We start from the raw sequence: 17,150 nt of genomic DNA, 5'->3' as shown, positions 1-17,150 counted from the left end.
CCATACTCAGGTGGAACGTGCAATGCGGGCACCTGGTTTGGACTCTCCACCGAGGTAGCCCCTACGGAAACGCCCAAACATCTACCCACACACTGAGCAGACCACTCCATCAGAGCCCTCTCCTGCCACGAAATAGCTGGGTTATGGGTACTCAACCAGGGCATGCCCAGCACCACCGGATACGCAGGAGAGTCAATCAGGAACAGCTGAATCATCTCCTGATGATCCCCCTGCGCACACATCCTAAGTGGCGCCGTGACTTCCCTGATTAAGCCCGTACCCAACGGACGACTATCTAGGGCATGAACGGGGAAAGGAACATCAACAGGAATAAGGGGAATCCCTAACGCTAAACAAAACTTTTTATCAATAAAATTCCCAGCCGCGCCTGAATCTACCAGCGCCTTATGCTGGGAATGAGGTGCTACCTGTGGAAAACTTACAGGCATACAAAAATGGGCAACAGTGAGCTCTGGGTGAGTGGGGCGCCTACTCACCTGGAGGGAATCCCCAGTGCGGGACCTGTCGTCATCTCCCCTAGGAGGCCATCCCCAGCACCTAGCTGCGGTGTGTCCTCCCCGACCACAGTTGGTGCAGTGGATGGACCCCCTAGCCTGCCGACTCCTCCTCTCTCTAGCGCCAGCGCCCCCGAGCTCCATAGGACAGGGCTCGGAGGCGCTGGAGGGTGAAATGGACGGGCCCTCCGCAGGACGTCCGCGGGTAGCCAGTAGGTTATCCAGCCTGATGGACATGTCGACCAGCTGGTCGAAAGAGAGGCTGGTGTCCCTACAAGCCAGCTCCCGACGGACGTCCTTTCGTAGGCTACATCTGTATAGATCGATGAGGGCCCGATCATTCCACCCTGCATCTGCCGCCAGAGTACGGAATTCGAGAGCGAATTCCTGGGCACTCCTCCTCCCCTGCCGGAGGAAGACCAGACGCTCCCCCGCCGCTTTCCCCTCCGGGGAATGGTCAAACACCGCCCTGAAGCGGCGGGAGAACTCGTCGTAGGTAATCGTCGTGGCGTCGATCTTCCTCCACTCCGCGTTGGCCCACTCCAACGCTTTTCCGGCCAGGCAGGAGATCAGGGCGGACACGCTCTCTTGCCCCGAAGGTGCCGGGTGCACTGTGGCCAGGTATAGCTCCACCTGGAGTAGGAATCCCAGACACCCAGCCGCGGTTCCGTCGTAGGCCCTCGGGAGAGATAGTCGGACTCCTCGAGGTTCCGGCGCTGGAATGGGCGGGCTGGCCGATGGTGCTGGCAGGGAGGGAGGCGGTGGAGGCGTACCCCAGCCTCGGAGGGTGGAAATCACCTCCTGCAGGGCGGTCCCCATCTGCAGGATCTGATCTTGTTGGTGCCGAACCTGGGCCTCCAGTCTCGTCTGGGCTGCTTCGGCTCCTGCTGATTCCATTGATGGTGTGTAATTCTGTCAGGGCGTGCTGTAGGTGCAATGGTGGAATCAAACGCAGGACTCAGAATGATATTCCAAAGGCTTGTATTACTGCCCAAACTAAGGCAAAAAGAACCACTTTGCCCGAAGGCGAAAAATACGCACGAAGGCGAAACGTAACAACGCACAAACAGGTGCAACAATAGTAACGGCGCACAAACAGGTGCGGAAATACTCCAGCGCAGTGGAGAGAAGCTCAACCGAGCAATACACACAACTGACGGAAAATAATTACACACAACACAAGACAAACACAACGAGAAACTTATAGGACACTAATTACGCCAAAACAGAAACAGGTGTGGAAACAAACAGACAAAAGCAAACGAACATGAAACATACAGCGGTGGCAGCTAGAATTCCGGAGACGACGAACGCCGAAACCTGCCCGAACAAGGGAGAGAGGCAGCCTCGGCCGAAACCGTGACATACACTGAAGTGTTAAATCATCCTTCAGATGCTTGTGAGTCTGAGGACACCTCCTGTCACCTGAACCTCCTGCAGACCACCTGAACTACATTTGGCATCATCTGCTGGAGTTGGGTCTCTGCAGACCACCTGAACTACATTTGGCATCATCTGCTGGAGTTGGGTCTATGCTCACGGTCTCCTGTTTTATACTTCATTTAGTAGTGTACTGGTTGTTATAACATCAGTGGTAGTATATTGTAGTTTGTAGATAATAGTTTCTGGTTATGTCCTCTATCCCTGGTATTCACACTGATTGTTTTTAATAGTAATCTACAGTTCATTTAAACAGCAGCCATGTTGTTTTTCTCTCTGTATGTGTAAGAGGAGTGGGACTCCAGAAGTCATTAGAAAGGCAGCCTTTCTTGCTCCTCCTGTGACCAGCACCCAAATGAGGACCTTCCATTCTTACTGATGGTGTCCCGCTATAGTTAGTAGTGTAGATGGACTCCATCCCTTCCATTCTTACTGATGGTGTCCCGCTATAGTTAGTAGTGTAGATGGACTCCATCCCTTCCATTCTTACTGATGGTGTCCTGCTATAGTTAGTAGTGTAGATGGACTCCATCCCTTCCATTCTTACTGATGGTGTCCTGCTATAGTTAGTAGTGTAGTGGACTCCATCCCTTCCATTCTTACTGATGGTGTCCTGCTATAGTTAGTAGTGTAGATGGACTCCATCCCTTCCATTCTTACTGATGGTGTCCTGCTATAGTTAGTAGTGTAGATGGACTCCATCCCTTCCATTCTTACTGATGGTGTCCTGCTATAGTTAGTAGTGTAGATGGACTCCATCCCTTCCATTCTTACTGATGGTGTCCTGCTATAGTTAGTAGTGTAGATGGACTCCATCCCTTCCATTCTTACTGATGGTGTCCTGCTATAGTTAGTAGTGTAGATGGACTCCAGCCCTGCAGACTTCTGGGATCTACGTCACACTCCTTCTCTTCAATCAAAACTGACACATTCCTCTCTGTGAGACACCACCATGACAACCATCGCCTGATTAGCAACAGCCCCAATAACATATTATAGAATAAAGACCCACACTGTATCCTGACCAATGAAACATTAGAATAAAGACCCACACTGTATCCTATCCTATGAAACATTAGAATAAAGACCCACACTGTATCCTGTCCTATGAAACATTAAAATAAAGACCCACACTTTATCCTGTCCTATGAAACATTAGGATAAAGACCCACACTGTACCCTGTCCTATGAAACATTAGGATAAAGACCCACACTGTATCCTGTCCTATGAAAAATTAGGATAAAGACCCACACTGTATCCTGTCCTATGAAAAATTAGGATAAAGACCCACACTTTATCCTGTCCTATGAAACATTAGGATAAAGACCCACACTGTATCCTGTCCTATGAAAAATTAGGATAAAGACCCACACTGTATCCTGTCCTATGAAACATTAGGATAAAGACCCACACTGTATCCTGTCCTATGAAAAAGTAGAATAAAGACCCACACTGTATCCTGTCCTATGAAACATTAAAATAAAGACCCACACTTTATCCTGTCCTATGAAACAGTAGAATAAAGACCCACACTGTATCCTGTCCTATGAAACATTAAAATAAAGACCCACACTTTATCCTGTCCTATGAAACATTAGGATAAAGACCCACACTGTATCCTGTCCTATGAAACATTAGAATAAAGACCCACACTGTATCCTGTCCTATGAAACATTAAAATAAAGACCCACACTTTATCCTGTCCTATGAAACAGTAGAATAAAGACCCACACTGTATACTGTCCTATGAAACATTAAAATAAAGACCCACACTTTATCCTGTCCTATGAAACAGTAGAATAAAGACCCACACTGTATCCTGTCCTATGAAACATTAAAATAAAGACCCACACTTTATCCTGTCCTATGAAACAGTTGAATAAAGACCCACACTGTATCCTGTCCTATGAAACATTAAAATAAAGACCCACACTTTATCCTGTCCTATGAAACAGTAGAATAAAGACCCACACTGTATCCTGTCCTATGAAACATTAAAATAAAGACCCACACTTTATCCTGTCCTATGAAACAGTTGAATAAAGACCCACACTGTATCCTGTCCTATGAAACATTAAAATAAAGACCCACACTGTATCCTGTCCTATGAAACATTAGGATAAAGACCCACACTGTATCCTGTCCTATGAAACATTAGAATAAAGACCCACACTGTATCCTGTCCTATGAAACAGTAGAATAAAGACCCACACTGTATCCTGTCCTATGAAACAGTAGGATAAAGACCCACACTGTATCCTGTCCTATGAAACATTAGGATAAAGACCCACACTGTATCCTGTCCTATGAAACAGTAGAATAAAGACCCACACTGTATCCTGTCCTATGAAACATTAAAATAAAGACCCACACTTTATCCTGTCCTATGAAACAGTAGAATAAAGACCCACACTGTATCCTGTCCTATGAAACATTAAAATAAAGACCCACACTTTATCCTGTCCTATGAAACAGTTGAATAAAGACCCACACTGTATCCTGTCCTATGAAACATTAAAATAAAGACCCACACTGTATCCTGTCCTATGAAACATTAGGATAAAGACCCACACTGTATCCTGTCCTATGAAACATTAGGATAAAGACCCACACTGTATCCTGTCCTATGAAACATTAGGATAAAGACCCACACTGTACCCTGTCCTATGAAACATTAGGATAAAGACCCACACTGTATTTTGTCCTGCCACGTTGTATAATGACAGGAAGATAGGTTCGGGACGTATTAGGGGTTTTATTTTCTCCACCCAACACAAGGTACATCATAACAAACCACGGGGACGAAGCCCAAAACAAACACGTATATATATATATATATATATATATATATATATATATATATATATATATATAACACAGGGCTGTAACCCAAACACGTATATATATATATATATATATATATATATATATATTAGGGGTGTAACGATCCATCTACTACATCGATGTATCGATTTATATTCCTATGATCCAACCACATCGATCTGTGCTCGGCGAGTTGGCCTTTTGGACAACATATATCGATCTAACATCGTTTTAAAATGTAATAAATCGATTGTATCGATACTAGGAAATAACCCATTGGATTTAAGCACGTCAGACTTCATATGGATGTTTTTTCTTAGCACTTTTAATGATAAAGGCTTTAAACATTACTCGATTCAGTCTGCCTATCCGTGACGTCATCGCGCCAACAGCAGCGCAAAGGCGCAAAGACAACAAAACATAGCATGGCGGACGAAAGAGGAGAAGCCGACGAGCAAGAAATTATCAAGCCACCATTGCGGTCCTTACAAGAAACAGGAATCTAAGAAACTTCACCTGCACTGTCCAGTATCCAGGTATTTATTTCAGTCACACTGGTTGAATTTTTGGCTAAAAGGTTACTGAATCGATTTCAAGTCACTGAATCGTTTCGGATCGTATCGTTCTAAATGAACCAATATCGTCCTTGAATCGTATCGACAACCACGAATCGTGATACAAATCGAATCGTTGTTAAAACGAATCGTTACACCCCTAATATATATATATATATATAACACAGGGCTGTAACCCAAACAAAAGAGAGAGGTGTAAACCTCTATATAATACACGGGACGAGACCCGTAATAACAAGAGCACAATACACGGTACTCAGGAGACCAACGGACATGGGGACAATAATGGACAATGGGAAACAGAGGGGACATATATACACATACTAATCAGGGGGAATGGGAACCAGGTGTGCTAATGAGACAAGACAGTCTGGGGTTGGTGGTAATGATCCATGTCAGTGGCGCCTAGAATGCCGGGGACGTAGACCTCCGGAGCTGGTGAACGGAATGAGCAGCGGTACCGGGGGGATCCGTGACACTAACATTCTATTTATGATTGGGATAGTTCAGTAAAAACAACAATATATCTAATGTAATGATCTGCGAAATGTTGATTGGTTGACACCCCACTACAGGTGTCAACCAATCAACATTTGGCAGATCATTACAGGCATCAGTAAACACAGAATGTGGCGCATAACTTTATTGACTTTAAGACCAACAAAGTCCCCTGTCCCCGAGGTGAAGAGGACACCTCCAGTCTATGGGTCTGGTCCCCTTGCCAGGGCCAGATATTACCTGGATTGCCATCAATACCTCCATGCTTTATTTATGAAGTCACACGTGAAGAAGTACAAAGAGGACATCATCAAGAGGTAAGGTAGTAGAAGTATGTGATAAGAGTGATTGTTTTTTAGACTTGAGATTATAATTCACTTGATATGCCATGCCATATCTCTACAATGTAGGATCATAGGTTTGTGTGATTTCTATGTACTTTCAGAGAATGGAGTTAGCGCAGGAAAAAGATGGTCCCTTGTCCCAACCGGTGGAGACAGAGGTCTTTCAGACCTTTTCCTGGAGTGAGACTCTGGCGTGGGGCAGAGAAGAAGGCACCTTTGATGGCCACCTGTTAGAGGGCAACCCTTCCCCAGGCCAGAAACCTCAAAGTAGACCTCATCAAAGGTAGAGAAATCACCACAATGTGAGGATTAACCCAATATCATGTTCACACTAGATGTCCAATATCAATCATTTCACAATTGACATGTTGTATATAGTTGTACAGTTTCTACAAGTCAATTAGTAAAGTAAGTACGCCTCTGACATGTAAACCTTGTCCGAGACAAAAGACAAAACTAAGAGAAGAAACCTTCCGATGTCTCCTCTTTTCAGAGACGACTTTCAACGTAAGAAGCAGGACCTCCTTGACAGAGGGACATGGATGGTGCTGTCAACGGCCTTGTTCACCAGCAGGCAAAATAAAATGAAGTTTGTACCAACATGCCTGGAGATGGAGCTGTGGAGGGGAGGATGCTGGGAGAAGATATTCTTCACTCTGAACTCCATGGCCATCTGCCTATGTTCTGATGCCATTAGAGGACATGTTAACAGGTTGAGGGTCGGCAATGATACCCAGATCATGAAGTGGAAGAAACAGGCTGAGGTAAGTGTGAGTCTTAAACATTTGTAAACACAATCTGATTCAGCCTATTTCATAATTCTATTATTTCATTGAATTTCTCTTGGCAGTTGTGGCTCCCAGGTCTACAGCCAATCAAGGACTAGCTACCCACCCCCCACTGCTGCTCTCACCCCCCACCCCCCACCCCATCCCCTGACATGCTGGACTCTCAATAATCCCCTCCATGAAGACTGGGGGTCAGCCTGATGAACCAAACTACCCAATAATCCCCTCCATGAAGACTGGGGGTCAGCCTGATGAACCAAACTACCCAATAATCCCCTCCATGAAGACTGGGGGTCAGCCTGATGAACCAAACTACCGAATAATCCCCTCCATGAAGACTGGGGGTCAGCCTGATGAACCAAACTACCCAATAATCCCCTCCATGAAGACTGGGGGTCAGCCTGATGAACCAAACTACCCAATAATCCCCTCCATGAAGACTGGGGGTCAGCCTGATGAACCAAACTACCCAATAATCCCCTCCATGAAGACTGGGGGTCAGCCTGATGAACCAAACTACCCAATAATCCCCTCCATGAAGACTGGGGGTCAGCCTGATGAACCAAACTACCCAATAATCCCCTCCATGAAGACTGGGGGTCAGCCTGATGAACCAAACTACCCAATAATCCCCTCCATGAAGACTGGGGGTCAGCCTGATGAACCAAACTACCCAATAATCCCCTCCATGAAGACTGGGGGTCAGCCTGATGAACCAGACAACCCAATAATCCCCTCCATGAAGACTGGGGGTCAGCCTGATGAACCAAACTACCCAATAATCCCCTCCATGAAGACTGGGGGTCAGCCTGATGAACCAAACTACCCAATAATCCCCTCCATGAAGACTGGGGGTCAGCCTGATGAACCAAACTACCCAATAATCCCCTCCATGAAGACTGGGGGTCAGCCTGATGAACCAAACTACCCAATAACCCCCTCCATGAAGACTGGGGGTCAGCCTGATGAACCAAACCACCCAATAATCCCCTCCATGAAGACTGGGGGTCAGCCTGATGAACCAAACTACCCAATAATCCCCTCCATGAAGACTGGGGGTCAGCCTGATGAACCAAAATACCCAACAATCCCCTCCATGAAGACTGGGGGTCAGCCTGATGAACCAAACTACCCAATAATCCCCTCCATGAAGACTGGGGGTCAGCCTGATGAACCAAACTACCCAATAATCCACTCCATGAAAACTGGGGGTTAGCTTGATGAACCAAACTACCCAATAATCCCCTCCATGAAGACTGGGGGTCAGCCTGATGAACCAAACTACCCAATAATCCCCTCCATGAAGACTGGGGGTCAGCCTGATGAACCAAACTACCCAATAATCCCCTCCATGAAGAGTGGGGGTCAGCTTGACGAACCAAACTACCCAATAATCCCCTCCATGAAGACTGGGGGTCAGCCTGATGAAACAAACTACCCAATAATCCCCTCCATGAAGAGTGGGGGTCAGCTTGACGAACCAAACTACCCAATAATCCCCTCCATGAAGACTGGGGGTCAGCCTGATGAACCAAACTACCCAATAATCCCCTCCATGAAGACTGGGGGTCAGCTTGATGAACCAAACTACCCAATAATCCTCTCCATGAAGACTGGGGGTCAGTCTGATGAACCAAACTACCCAATAATCCCCTACATGAAGACTGGGGGTCAGCCTGATGAACCAAACTAGCCAATAATCCCCTCCATGAAGACTGGGGGTCAGCCTGATGAACCAAACTACCCAATAATCCCCTCCATGAAGACTGGAGGTCAGCCTGATGAACCAAACTAACCAATAATCCCCTCCATGAAGACTGGGGGTCAGCCTGATGAACCGAACTAGCCAATAATCCCCTCCATGAAGACTGGGGGTCAGCCTGATGAACCAAACTACCCAATAATCCCCTCCATGAAGACTGGGGGTCAGCCTGATGAACCAAACTACCGAATTATCCCCTCCATGAAGACTGGGGGTCAGCCTGATGAACCAAACTACACAATAATCCATTCCATGAAAACTGGGGGTTAGCTTGATGAACCAAACTACCCAAATAGTCCCCTCCATGAAGACTGGGGGTCAGCCTGATGAACCAAACTACCCAATAATCCCCTCCATGAAGACTGGGGGTCAGCCTGATGAACCAAACTACCCAATAATCCCCTCCATGAAGAATGGGGGTCAGCCTGATGAACCAAACTACCCAATAATCCCCTCCATGAAGACTGGGGGTCAGCCTGATGAACCAGACAACCCAATAATCCCCTCCATGAAGACTGGGGGTCAGCCTGATGAACCAAACTACCCAATAATCCCCTCCATGAAGACTGGGGGTCAGCCTGATGAACCAAACTACACAATAATCCCCTCCATGAAGACTGGGGGTCAGCCTGATGAACCAAACTAGCCAATAATCCCCTCCATGAAGACTGGGGGTCAGCCTGATGAACCAAACTACCCAATAATCCCCTCCATGAAGACTGGGGGTCAGCTTGATGAACCAAACTACCCAATCATCCCCTCCATGAAGACTGGGGGTCAGCCTGATGAACCAAACTACCCAATAATCCACTCCATGAAAACTGGGGGTTAGCTTGATGAACCAAACTACCCAATAATCCCCTCCATGAAGACTGGGGGTCAGCCTGATGAACCAAACTACCCAATAATCCCCTCCATGAAGAGTGGGGGTCAGCTTGACGAACCAAACTACCCAAGAATCCCTTCCATGAAGACTGGGGGTCAGCCTGATGAACCAAACTACCCAATAATCCCCTCCATGAAGACTGGGGGTCAGCCTGATGAACCAAACTACCCAATAATCCCCTCCATGAAGACTGGGGGTCAGCCTGATGAACCAAACTACCCAATAATCCCCTCCATGAAGACTGGGGGTCAGCCTGATGAACCAAACTACCCAATAATCCCCTCCATGAAGACTGGGGGTCAGCCTGATGAACCAAACTACCCAATAATCCCCTCCATGAAGACTGGGGGTCAGCCTGATGAACCAAACTACCCAATAATCCCCTCCATGAAGACTGGGGGTCAGCCTGATGAACCAAACTACCCAATAATCCACTCCATGAAAACTGGGGGTTAGCTTGATGAACCAAACTACCCAATAATCCCCTCCATGAAGACTGGGGGTCAGCCTGATGAACCAAACTACCCAATAATCCCCTCCATGAAGACTGGGGGTCAGCCTGATGAACCGAACTACCCAATAATCCCCTCCATGAAGAGTGGGGGTCAGCTTGACGAACCAAACTACCCAATAATCCCCTCCATGAAGACTGGGGGTCAGCCTGATGAACCAAACTACCCAATAATCCCCTCCATGAAGACTGGGGGTCAGCTTGATGAACCAAACTACCCAATAATCCCCTCCATGAAGACTGGGGGTCAGCCTGATGAAACAAACTACCCAATAATCCCCTCCATGAAGACTGGCGGTCAGCCTGATGAACCAAACTACCCAATAATCCACTCCATGAAAACTGGGGGTCAGCTTGATGAACCAAACTACCCAATAATCCCCTACATGAAGACTGGGGGTCAGCCTGATGAACCAAACTACCCAATAATCCCCTCCATGAAGACTGGGGGTCAGCCTGATGAACCAAACTACCCAATAATCCCCTCCATGAAGACTGGGGGTCAGCCTGATGAACCAAACTACCCAATAATCCCCTCCATGAAGACTGGGGGTCAGCTTGATGAACCAAAATACCCAATAATCCCCTCCATAAAGACTGGGGGTCAGCCTGATGAACCAAACTACCGAATAATCCCCTCCATGAAGACTGGGGGTCAGCCTGATGAACCAAACTACCCAATAATCCCCTCCATGAATACTGGGGGTCAGCCTGATGAACCAAACTACCCAATAATCCCCTCCATGAAGACTGGGGGTCAGCCTGATGAACCAAACTACCGAATTATCCCCTCCATGAAGACTGGGGGTCAGCCTGATGAACCAAACTACCCAAAAATCCCCTCCATGACGACTGGGGGTCAACCTGATGAACCAAACTACCCCATAATCCCCTCCATGAAGACTGGGGGTCAGCCTGATGAACCAAACTACCCCATAATCCCCTCCATGAAGACTGGGGGTCAGCCTGATGAACCAAACTACCCAATAATCCCCTCCATAAAGACTGGGGGTCAGCCTGATGAACCAAAATACCGAATAATCCCCTCCATGAAGACTGGGGGTCAGCCTGATGAACCAAACTACCCAATAATCCCATCCATGAAGACTTGGGGTCAGCCTGATGAACCAAACTACCCAATAATCCCCTCCATGAAGACTGGGGGTCAGCCTGATGAACCAAACTACCGAATTATCCCCTCCATGAAGACTGGGGGTCAGCTTGATGAACCAAACTACCCAATTATCCCCTACATGAAGACTGGGGGTCAGCCTGATGAACCAAACTACCCAATAATCCCCTCCATGAAGACTGGGGGTCAGCCTGATGAACCAAACTAACCAATATTCGCCCTCCATGAAGACTGGGGGTCAGCCTGATGAACCGAACTAGCCAATAATCCCCTCCATGAAGACTGGGGGTCAGCCTGATGAACAAAACTACCCAATAATTCCCTCCATGAAGAGTGGGGGTCAGCTTGACGAACCAAACTACCCAATAATCCCCTCCATGAAGACTGGGGGTCAGCCTGATGAACCAAACTACCCAATAATCCCCTCCATGAAGACTGGGGGTCAGCTTGATGAACCAAACTACCCAATAATCCCCTCCATGAAGACTGGGGGTCAGTCTGATGAACCAAACTACCCAATAATCCCCTACATGAAGACTGGGGGTCAGCCTGATGAACCAAACTAGCCAATAATCCCCTCCATGAAGACTGGGGGTCAGCCTGATGAACCAAACTACCCAATAATCCCCTCCATGAAGACTGGAGGTCAGCCTGATGAACCAAACTAACCAATAATCCCCTCCATGAAGACTGGGGGTCAGCCTGATGAACCGAACTAGCCAATAATCCCCTCCATGAAGACTGGGGGTCAGCCTGATGAACCAAACTACCCAATAATCCCCTCCATGAAGACTGGGGGTCAGCCTGATGAACCAAACTACCGAATTATCCCCTCCATGAAGACTGGGGGTCAGCCTGATGAACCAAACTACACAATAATCCATTCCATGAAAACTGGGGGTTAGCTTGATGAACCAAACTACCCAAATAGTCCCCTCCATGAAGACTGGGGGTCAGCCTGATGAACCAAACTACCCAATAATCCCCTCCATGAAGACTGGGGGTCAGCCTGATGAACCAAACTACCCAATAATCCCCTCCATGAAGAATGGGGGTCAGCCTGTTGAACCAAACTACCCAATAATCCCCTCCATGAAGACTGGGGGTCAGCCTGATGAACCAGACAACCCAATAATCCCCTCCATGAAGACTGGGGGTCAGCCTGATGAACCAAACTACCCAATAATCCCCTCCATGAAGACTGGGGGTCAGCCTGATGAACCAAACTACACAATAATCCCCTCCATGAAGACTGGGGGTCAGCCTGATGAACCAAACTACCCAATAATCCCCTCCATGAAGACTGGGGGTCAGCCTGATGAACCAAACTACCCAATAATCCCCTCCATGAAGACTGGGGGTCAGCTTAATGAACCAAACTACCCAATCATCCCCTCCATGAAGACTGGGGGTCAGCCTGATGAACCAAACTACCCAATAATCCACTCCATGAAAACTGGGGGTTAGCTTGATGAACCAAACTACCCAATAATCCCCTCCATGAAGACTGGGGGTCAGCCTGATGAACCAAACTACCCAATAATCCCCTCCATGAAGAGTGGGGGTCAGTTTGACGAACCAAACTACCCAAGAATCCCTTCCATGAAGACTGGGGGTCAGCCTGATGAACCAAACTACCCAATAATCCCCTCCATGAAGACTGGGGGTCAGCCTGATGAACCAAACTACCCAATAATCCCCTCCATGAAGACTGGGGGTCAGCCTGATGAACCAAACTACCCAATAATCCCCTCCATGAAGACTGGGGGTCAGCCTGATGAACCAAACTACCCAATAATCCCCTCCATGAAGACTGGGGGTCAGCCTGATGAACCAAACTACCCAATAATCCCCTCCATGAAGACTGGGGGTCAGCCTGATGAACCAAACTACCCAATAATCCCCTCCATGAAGACTGGGGGTCAGCCTGATGAACCGAACTACCCAATAATCCCCTCCATGAAGAGTGGGGGTCAGCTTGACGAACCAAACTACCCAATAATCCCCTCCATGAAGACTGGGGGTCAGCCTGATGAACCAAACTACCCAATAATCCCCTCCATGAAGACTGGGGGTCAGCTTGATGAACCAAACTACCCAATAATCCCCTCCATGAAGACTGGGGGTCAGCCTGATGAAACAAACTACCCAATAATCCCCTCCATGAAGACTGGCGGTCAGCCTGATGAACCAAACTACCCAATAATCCACTCCATGAAAACTGGGGGTCAGCTTGATGAACCAAACTACCCAATAATCCCCTCCATGAAGACTGGGGGTCAGTCTGATGAACCAAACTACCCAATAATCCCCTACATGAAGACTGGGGGTCAGCCTGATGAACCAAACTACCCAATAATCCCCTCCATGAAGACTGGGGGTCAGCCTGATGAACCAAACTACCCAATAATCCCCTCCATGAAGACTGGGGGTCAGCCTGATGAACCAAACTACCCAATAATCCCCTCCATGAAGACTGGGGGTCAGCTTGATGAACCAAAATACCCAATAATCCCCTCCATAAAGACTGGGGGTCAGCCTGATGAACCAAACTACCGAATAATCCCCTCCATGAAGACTGGGGGTCAGCCTGATGAACCAAACTACCCAATAATCCCCTCCATGAATACTGGGGGTCAGCCTGATGAACCAAACTACCCAATAATCCCCTCCATGAAGACTGGGGGTCAGCCTGATGAACCAAACTACCGAATTATCCCCTCCATGAAGACTGGGGGTCAGCCTGATGAACCAAACTACCCAAAAATCCCCTCCATGACGACTGGGGGTCAACCTGATGAACCAAACTACCCCATAATCCCCTCCATGAAGACTGGGGGTCAGCCTGATGAACCAAACTACCCCATAATCCCCTCCATGAAGACTGGGGGTCAGCCTGATGAACCAAACTACCCAATAATCCCCTCCATAAAGACTGGGGGTCAGCCTGATGAACCAAAATACCGAATAATCCCCTCCATGAAGACTGGGGGTCAGCCTGATGAACCAAACTACCCAATAATCCCATCCATGAAGACTTGGGGTCAGCCTGATGAACCAAACTACCCAATAATCCCCTCCATGAAGACTGGGGGTCAGCCTGATGAACCAAACTACCGAATTATCCCCTCCATGACGACTGGGGGTCAGCTTGATGAACCAAACTACCCAATAATCCCCTACATGAAGACTGGGGGTCAGCCTGATGAACCAAACTACCCAATAATCCCCTCCATGAAGACTGGGGGTCAGCCTGATGAACCAAACTAACCAATAATCGCCCTCCATGAAGACTGGGGGTCAGCCTGATGAACCGAACTAGCCAATAATCCCCTCCATGAAGACTGGGGGTCAGCCTGATGAACAAAACTACCCAATAATTCCCTCCATGAAGACTGGGGGTCAGCCTGATGAACCGAACTACCCAATAATCCCCTCCATGAAGAGTGGGGGTCAGCTTGACGAACCAAACTACCCAATAATCCCCTCCATGAAGACTGGGGGTCAGCCTGATGAACCAAACTACCCAATAATCCCCTCCATGAAGACTGGGGGTCAGCTTGATGAACCAAACTACCCAATAATCCCCTCCATGAAGACTGGGGGTCAGCCTGATGAAACAAACTACCCAATAATCCCCTCCATGAAGACTGGCGGTCAGCCTGATGAACCAAACTACCCAATAATCCACTCCATGAAAACTGGGGGTCAGCTTGATGAACCAAACTACCCAATAATCCCCTCCATGAAGACTGGGGGTCAGTCTGATGAACCAAACTACCCAATAATCCCCTACATGAAGACTGGGGGTCAGCCTGATGAACCAAACTACCGAATTATCCCCTCCATGAAGACTGGGGGTCAGCTTGATGAACCAAACTACCCAATAATCCCCTCCATGAAGACTGGGGGTCAGTCTGATGAACCAAACTACCCAATAATCCCCTACATGAAGACTGGGGGTCAGCCTGATGAACCAAACTACCGAATTATCCCCTCCATGAAGACTGGGGGTCAGCTTGATGAACCAAACTACCCAATAATCCCCTACATGAAGACTGGGGGTCAGCCTGATGAACCAAACTACCCCATAATCCCCTCCATGAAGACTGGGGGTCAGCCTGATGAACCAAACTACCCAATAATCCCCTCCATGAAGACTGGGGGTCAGCCTGATGAACCAAACTACCCAATAATCCCCTCCATGAAGACTGGGGGTCAGCCTGATGAACCAAACTACCCAAAAATCCCCTCCATAAAGACTGGGGGTCAGCCTGATGAACCAAAATACCGAATAATCCCCTCCATGAAGACTGGGGGTCAGCCTGATGAACCAAACTACCCAATAATCCCCTACATGAAGACTGGGGGTCAGCCTGATGAACCAAATTACCCAATAATCCCCTCCATGAAGACTGGGGGTCAGCCTGATGAACCAAACTAACCAATAATCCCCTCCATGAAGACTGGGGGTCAGCCTGATGAACCGAACTACCCAATAATCCCCTCCATGAAGACTGGGGGTCAGCCTGATGAACCAAACTACCCAATAATCCCCTCCATGAATACTGGGGGTCAGCCTGATGAACCAAACTACCCAATAATCCCCTACATGAAGACTGGGGGTCAGCCTGATGAACCAAACTACCCCATAATCCCCTCCATGAAGACTGGGGGTCAGCCTGATGAACCAAACTACCCAATAATCCCCTCCATGAAGACTGGGGGTCAGCCTGATGAACCACACTACCCAATAATCCCCTCCATGAATACTGGGGGTCAGCCTGATGAACCAAACTACCCAATAATCCCCTCCAAGAAGACTGGGGGTCAGCCTGATGAACCAAACTACCGAATTATGCCCTCCATGAAGACTGGGGGTCAGCCTGATGAACCAAACTACCCAATAATCCCCTCCATGAAGACTGGGGGTCAGCCTGATGAACCAAACTACCCAATAATCCCCTCCATGAAGACTGGGGGTCAACCTGATGAACCAAACTACCCCATAATCCCCTCCATGAAGACTGGGGGTCAGCCTGATGAACCAAACTACCCAATAATCCCCTCCATGAAGACTGGGGGTCAGCCTGATGAACCAAACTACCCAATAATCCCCTCCATGAATACTGGGGGTCAGCTTGATGAACCAAACTACCCAATGATCCCCTACATGAAGACTGGGGGTCAGCCTGATGAACCAAACTACCCCATAATCCCCTCCATGAAGACTGGGGGTCAGCCTGATGAACCAAACTACCCAATAATCCCCTCCATGAAGACTGGGGGTCAGCCTGATGAACCAAACTACCCAATAATCCCCTCCATGAAGACTGGGGGTCAGCCTGATGAACCAAACTACCCAAAAATCCCCTCCATAAAGACTGGGGGTCAGCCTGATGAACCAAAATACCGAATAATCCCCTCCATGAAGAGTGGGGGTCAGCCTGATGAACCAAACTACCCAATAATCCCCTCCATGAAGACTGGGGGTCAGCCTGATGAACCAAACTACCCAATTATCCCCTCCATGAAGACTGGGGGTCAGCTTGATGAACCAAACTACCCAATAATCCCCTACATGAAGACTGGGGGTCAGCCTGATGAACCAAACTACCCCATAATCCCCTCCATGAAGACTGGGGGTCAGCCTGATGAACCAAACTACCCAATAATCCCCTCCATGAAGACTGGGGGTCAGCCTGATGAACCAAACTACCCAATAATCCCCTCCATGAAGACTGGGGGTCAGCCTGATGAACCAAACTACCCAAAAATCCCCTCCATAAAGACTGGGGGTCAGCCTGATGAACCAAAATACCGAATAATCCCCTCCATGAAGACTGGGGGTCAGCCTGATGAACCAAACTACCCA

The sequence above is a fragment of the Coregonus lavaretus genome (assembly GCF_964263955.1).
Source record: "Coregonus lavaretus genome assembly, contig: HAP1_SCAFFOLD_475, whole genome shotgun sequence".
Taxonomy (NCBI): Eukaryota; Metazoa; Chordata; class Actinopteri; order Salmoniformes; family Salmonidae; genus Coregonus; species Coregonus lavaretus.
The sequence above is the reverse complement of the archived record's forward strand: the minus strand, read 5'-3'. Positions refer to the sequence as shown.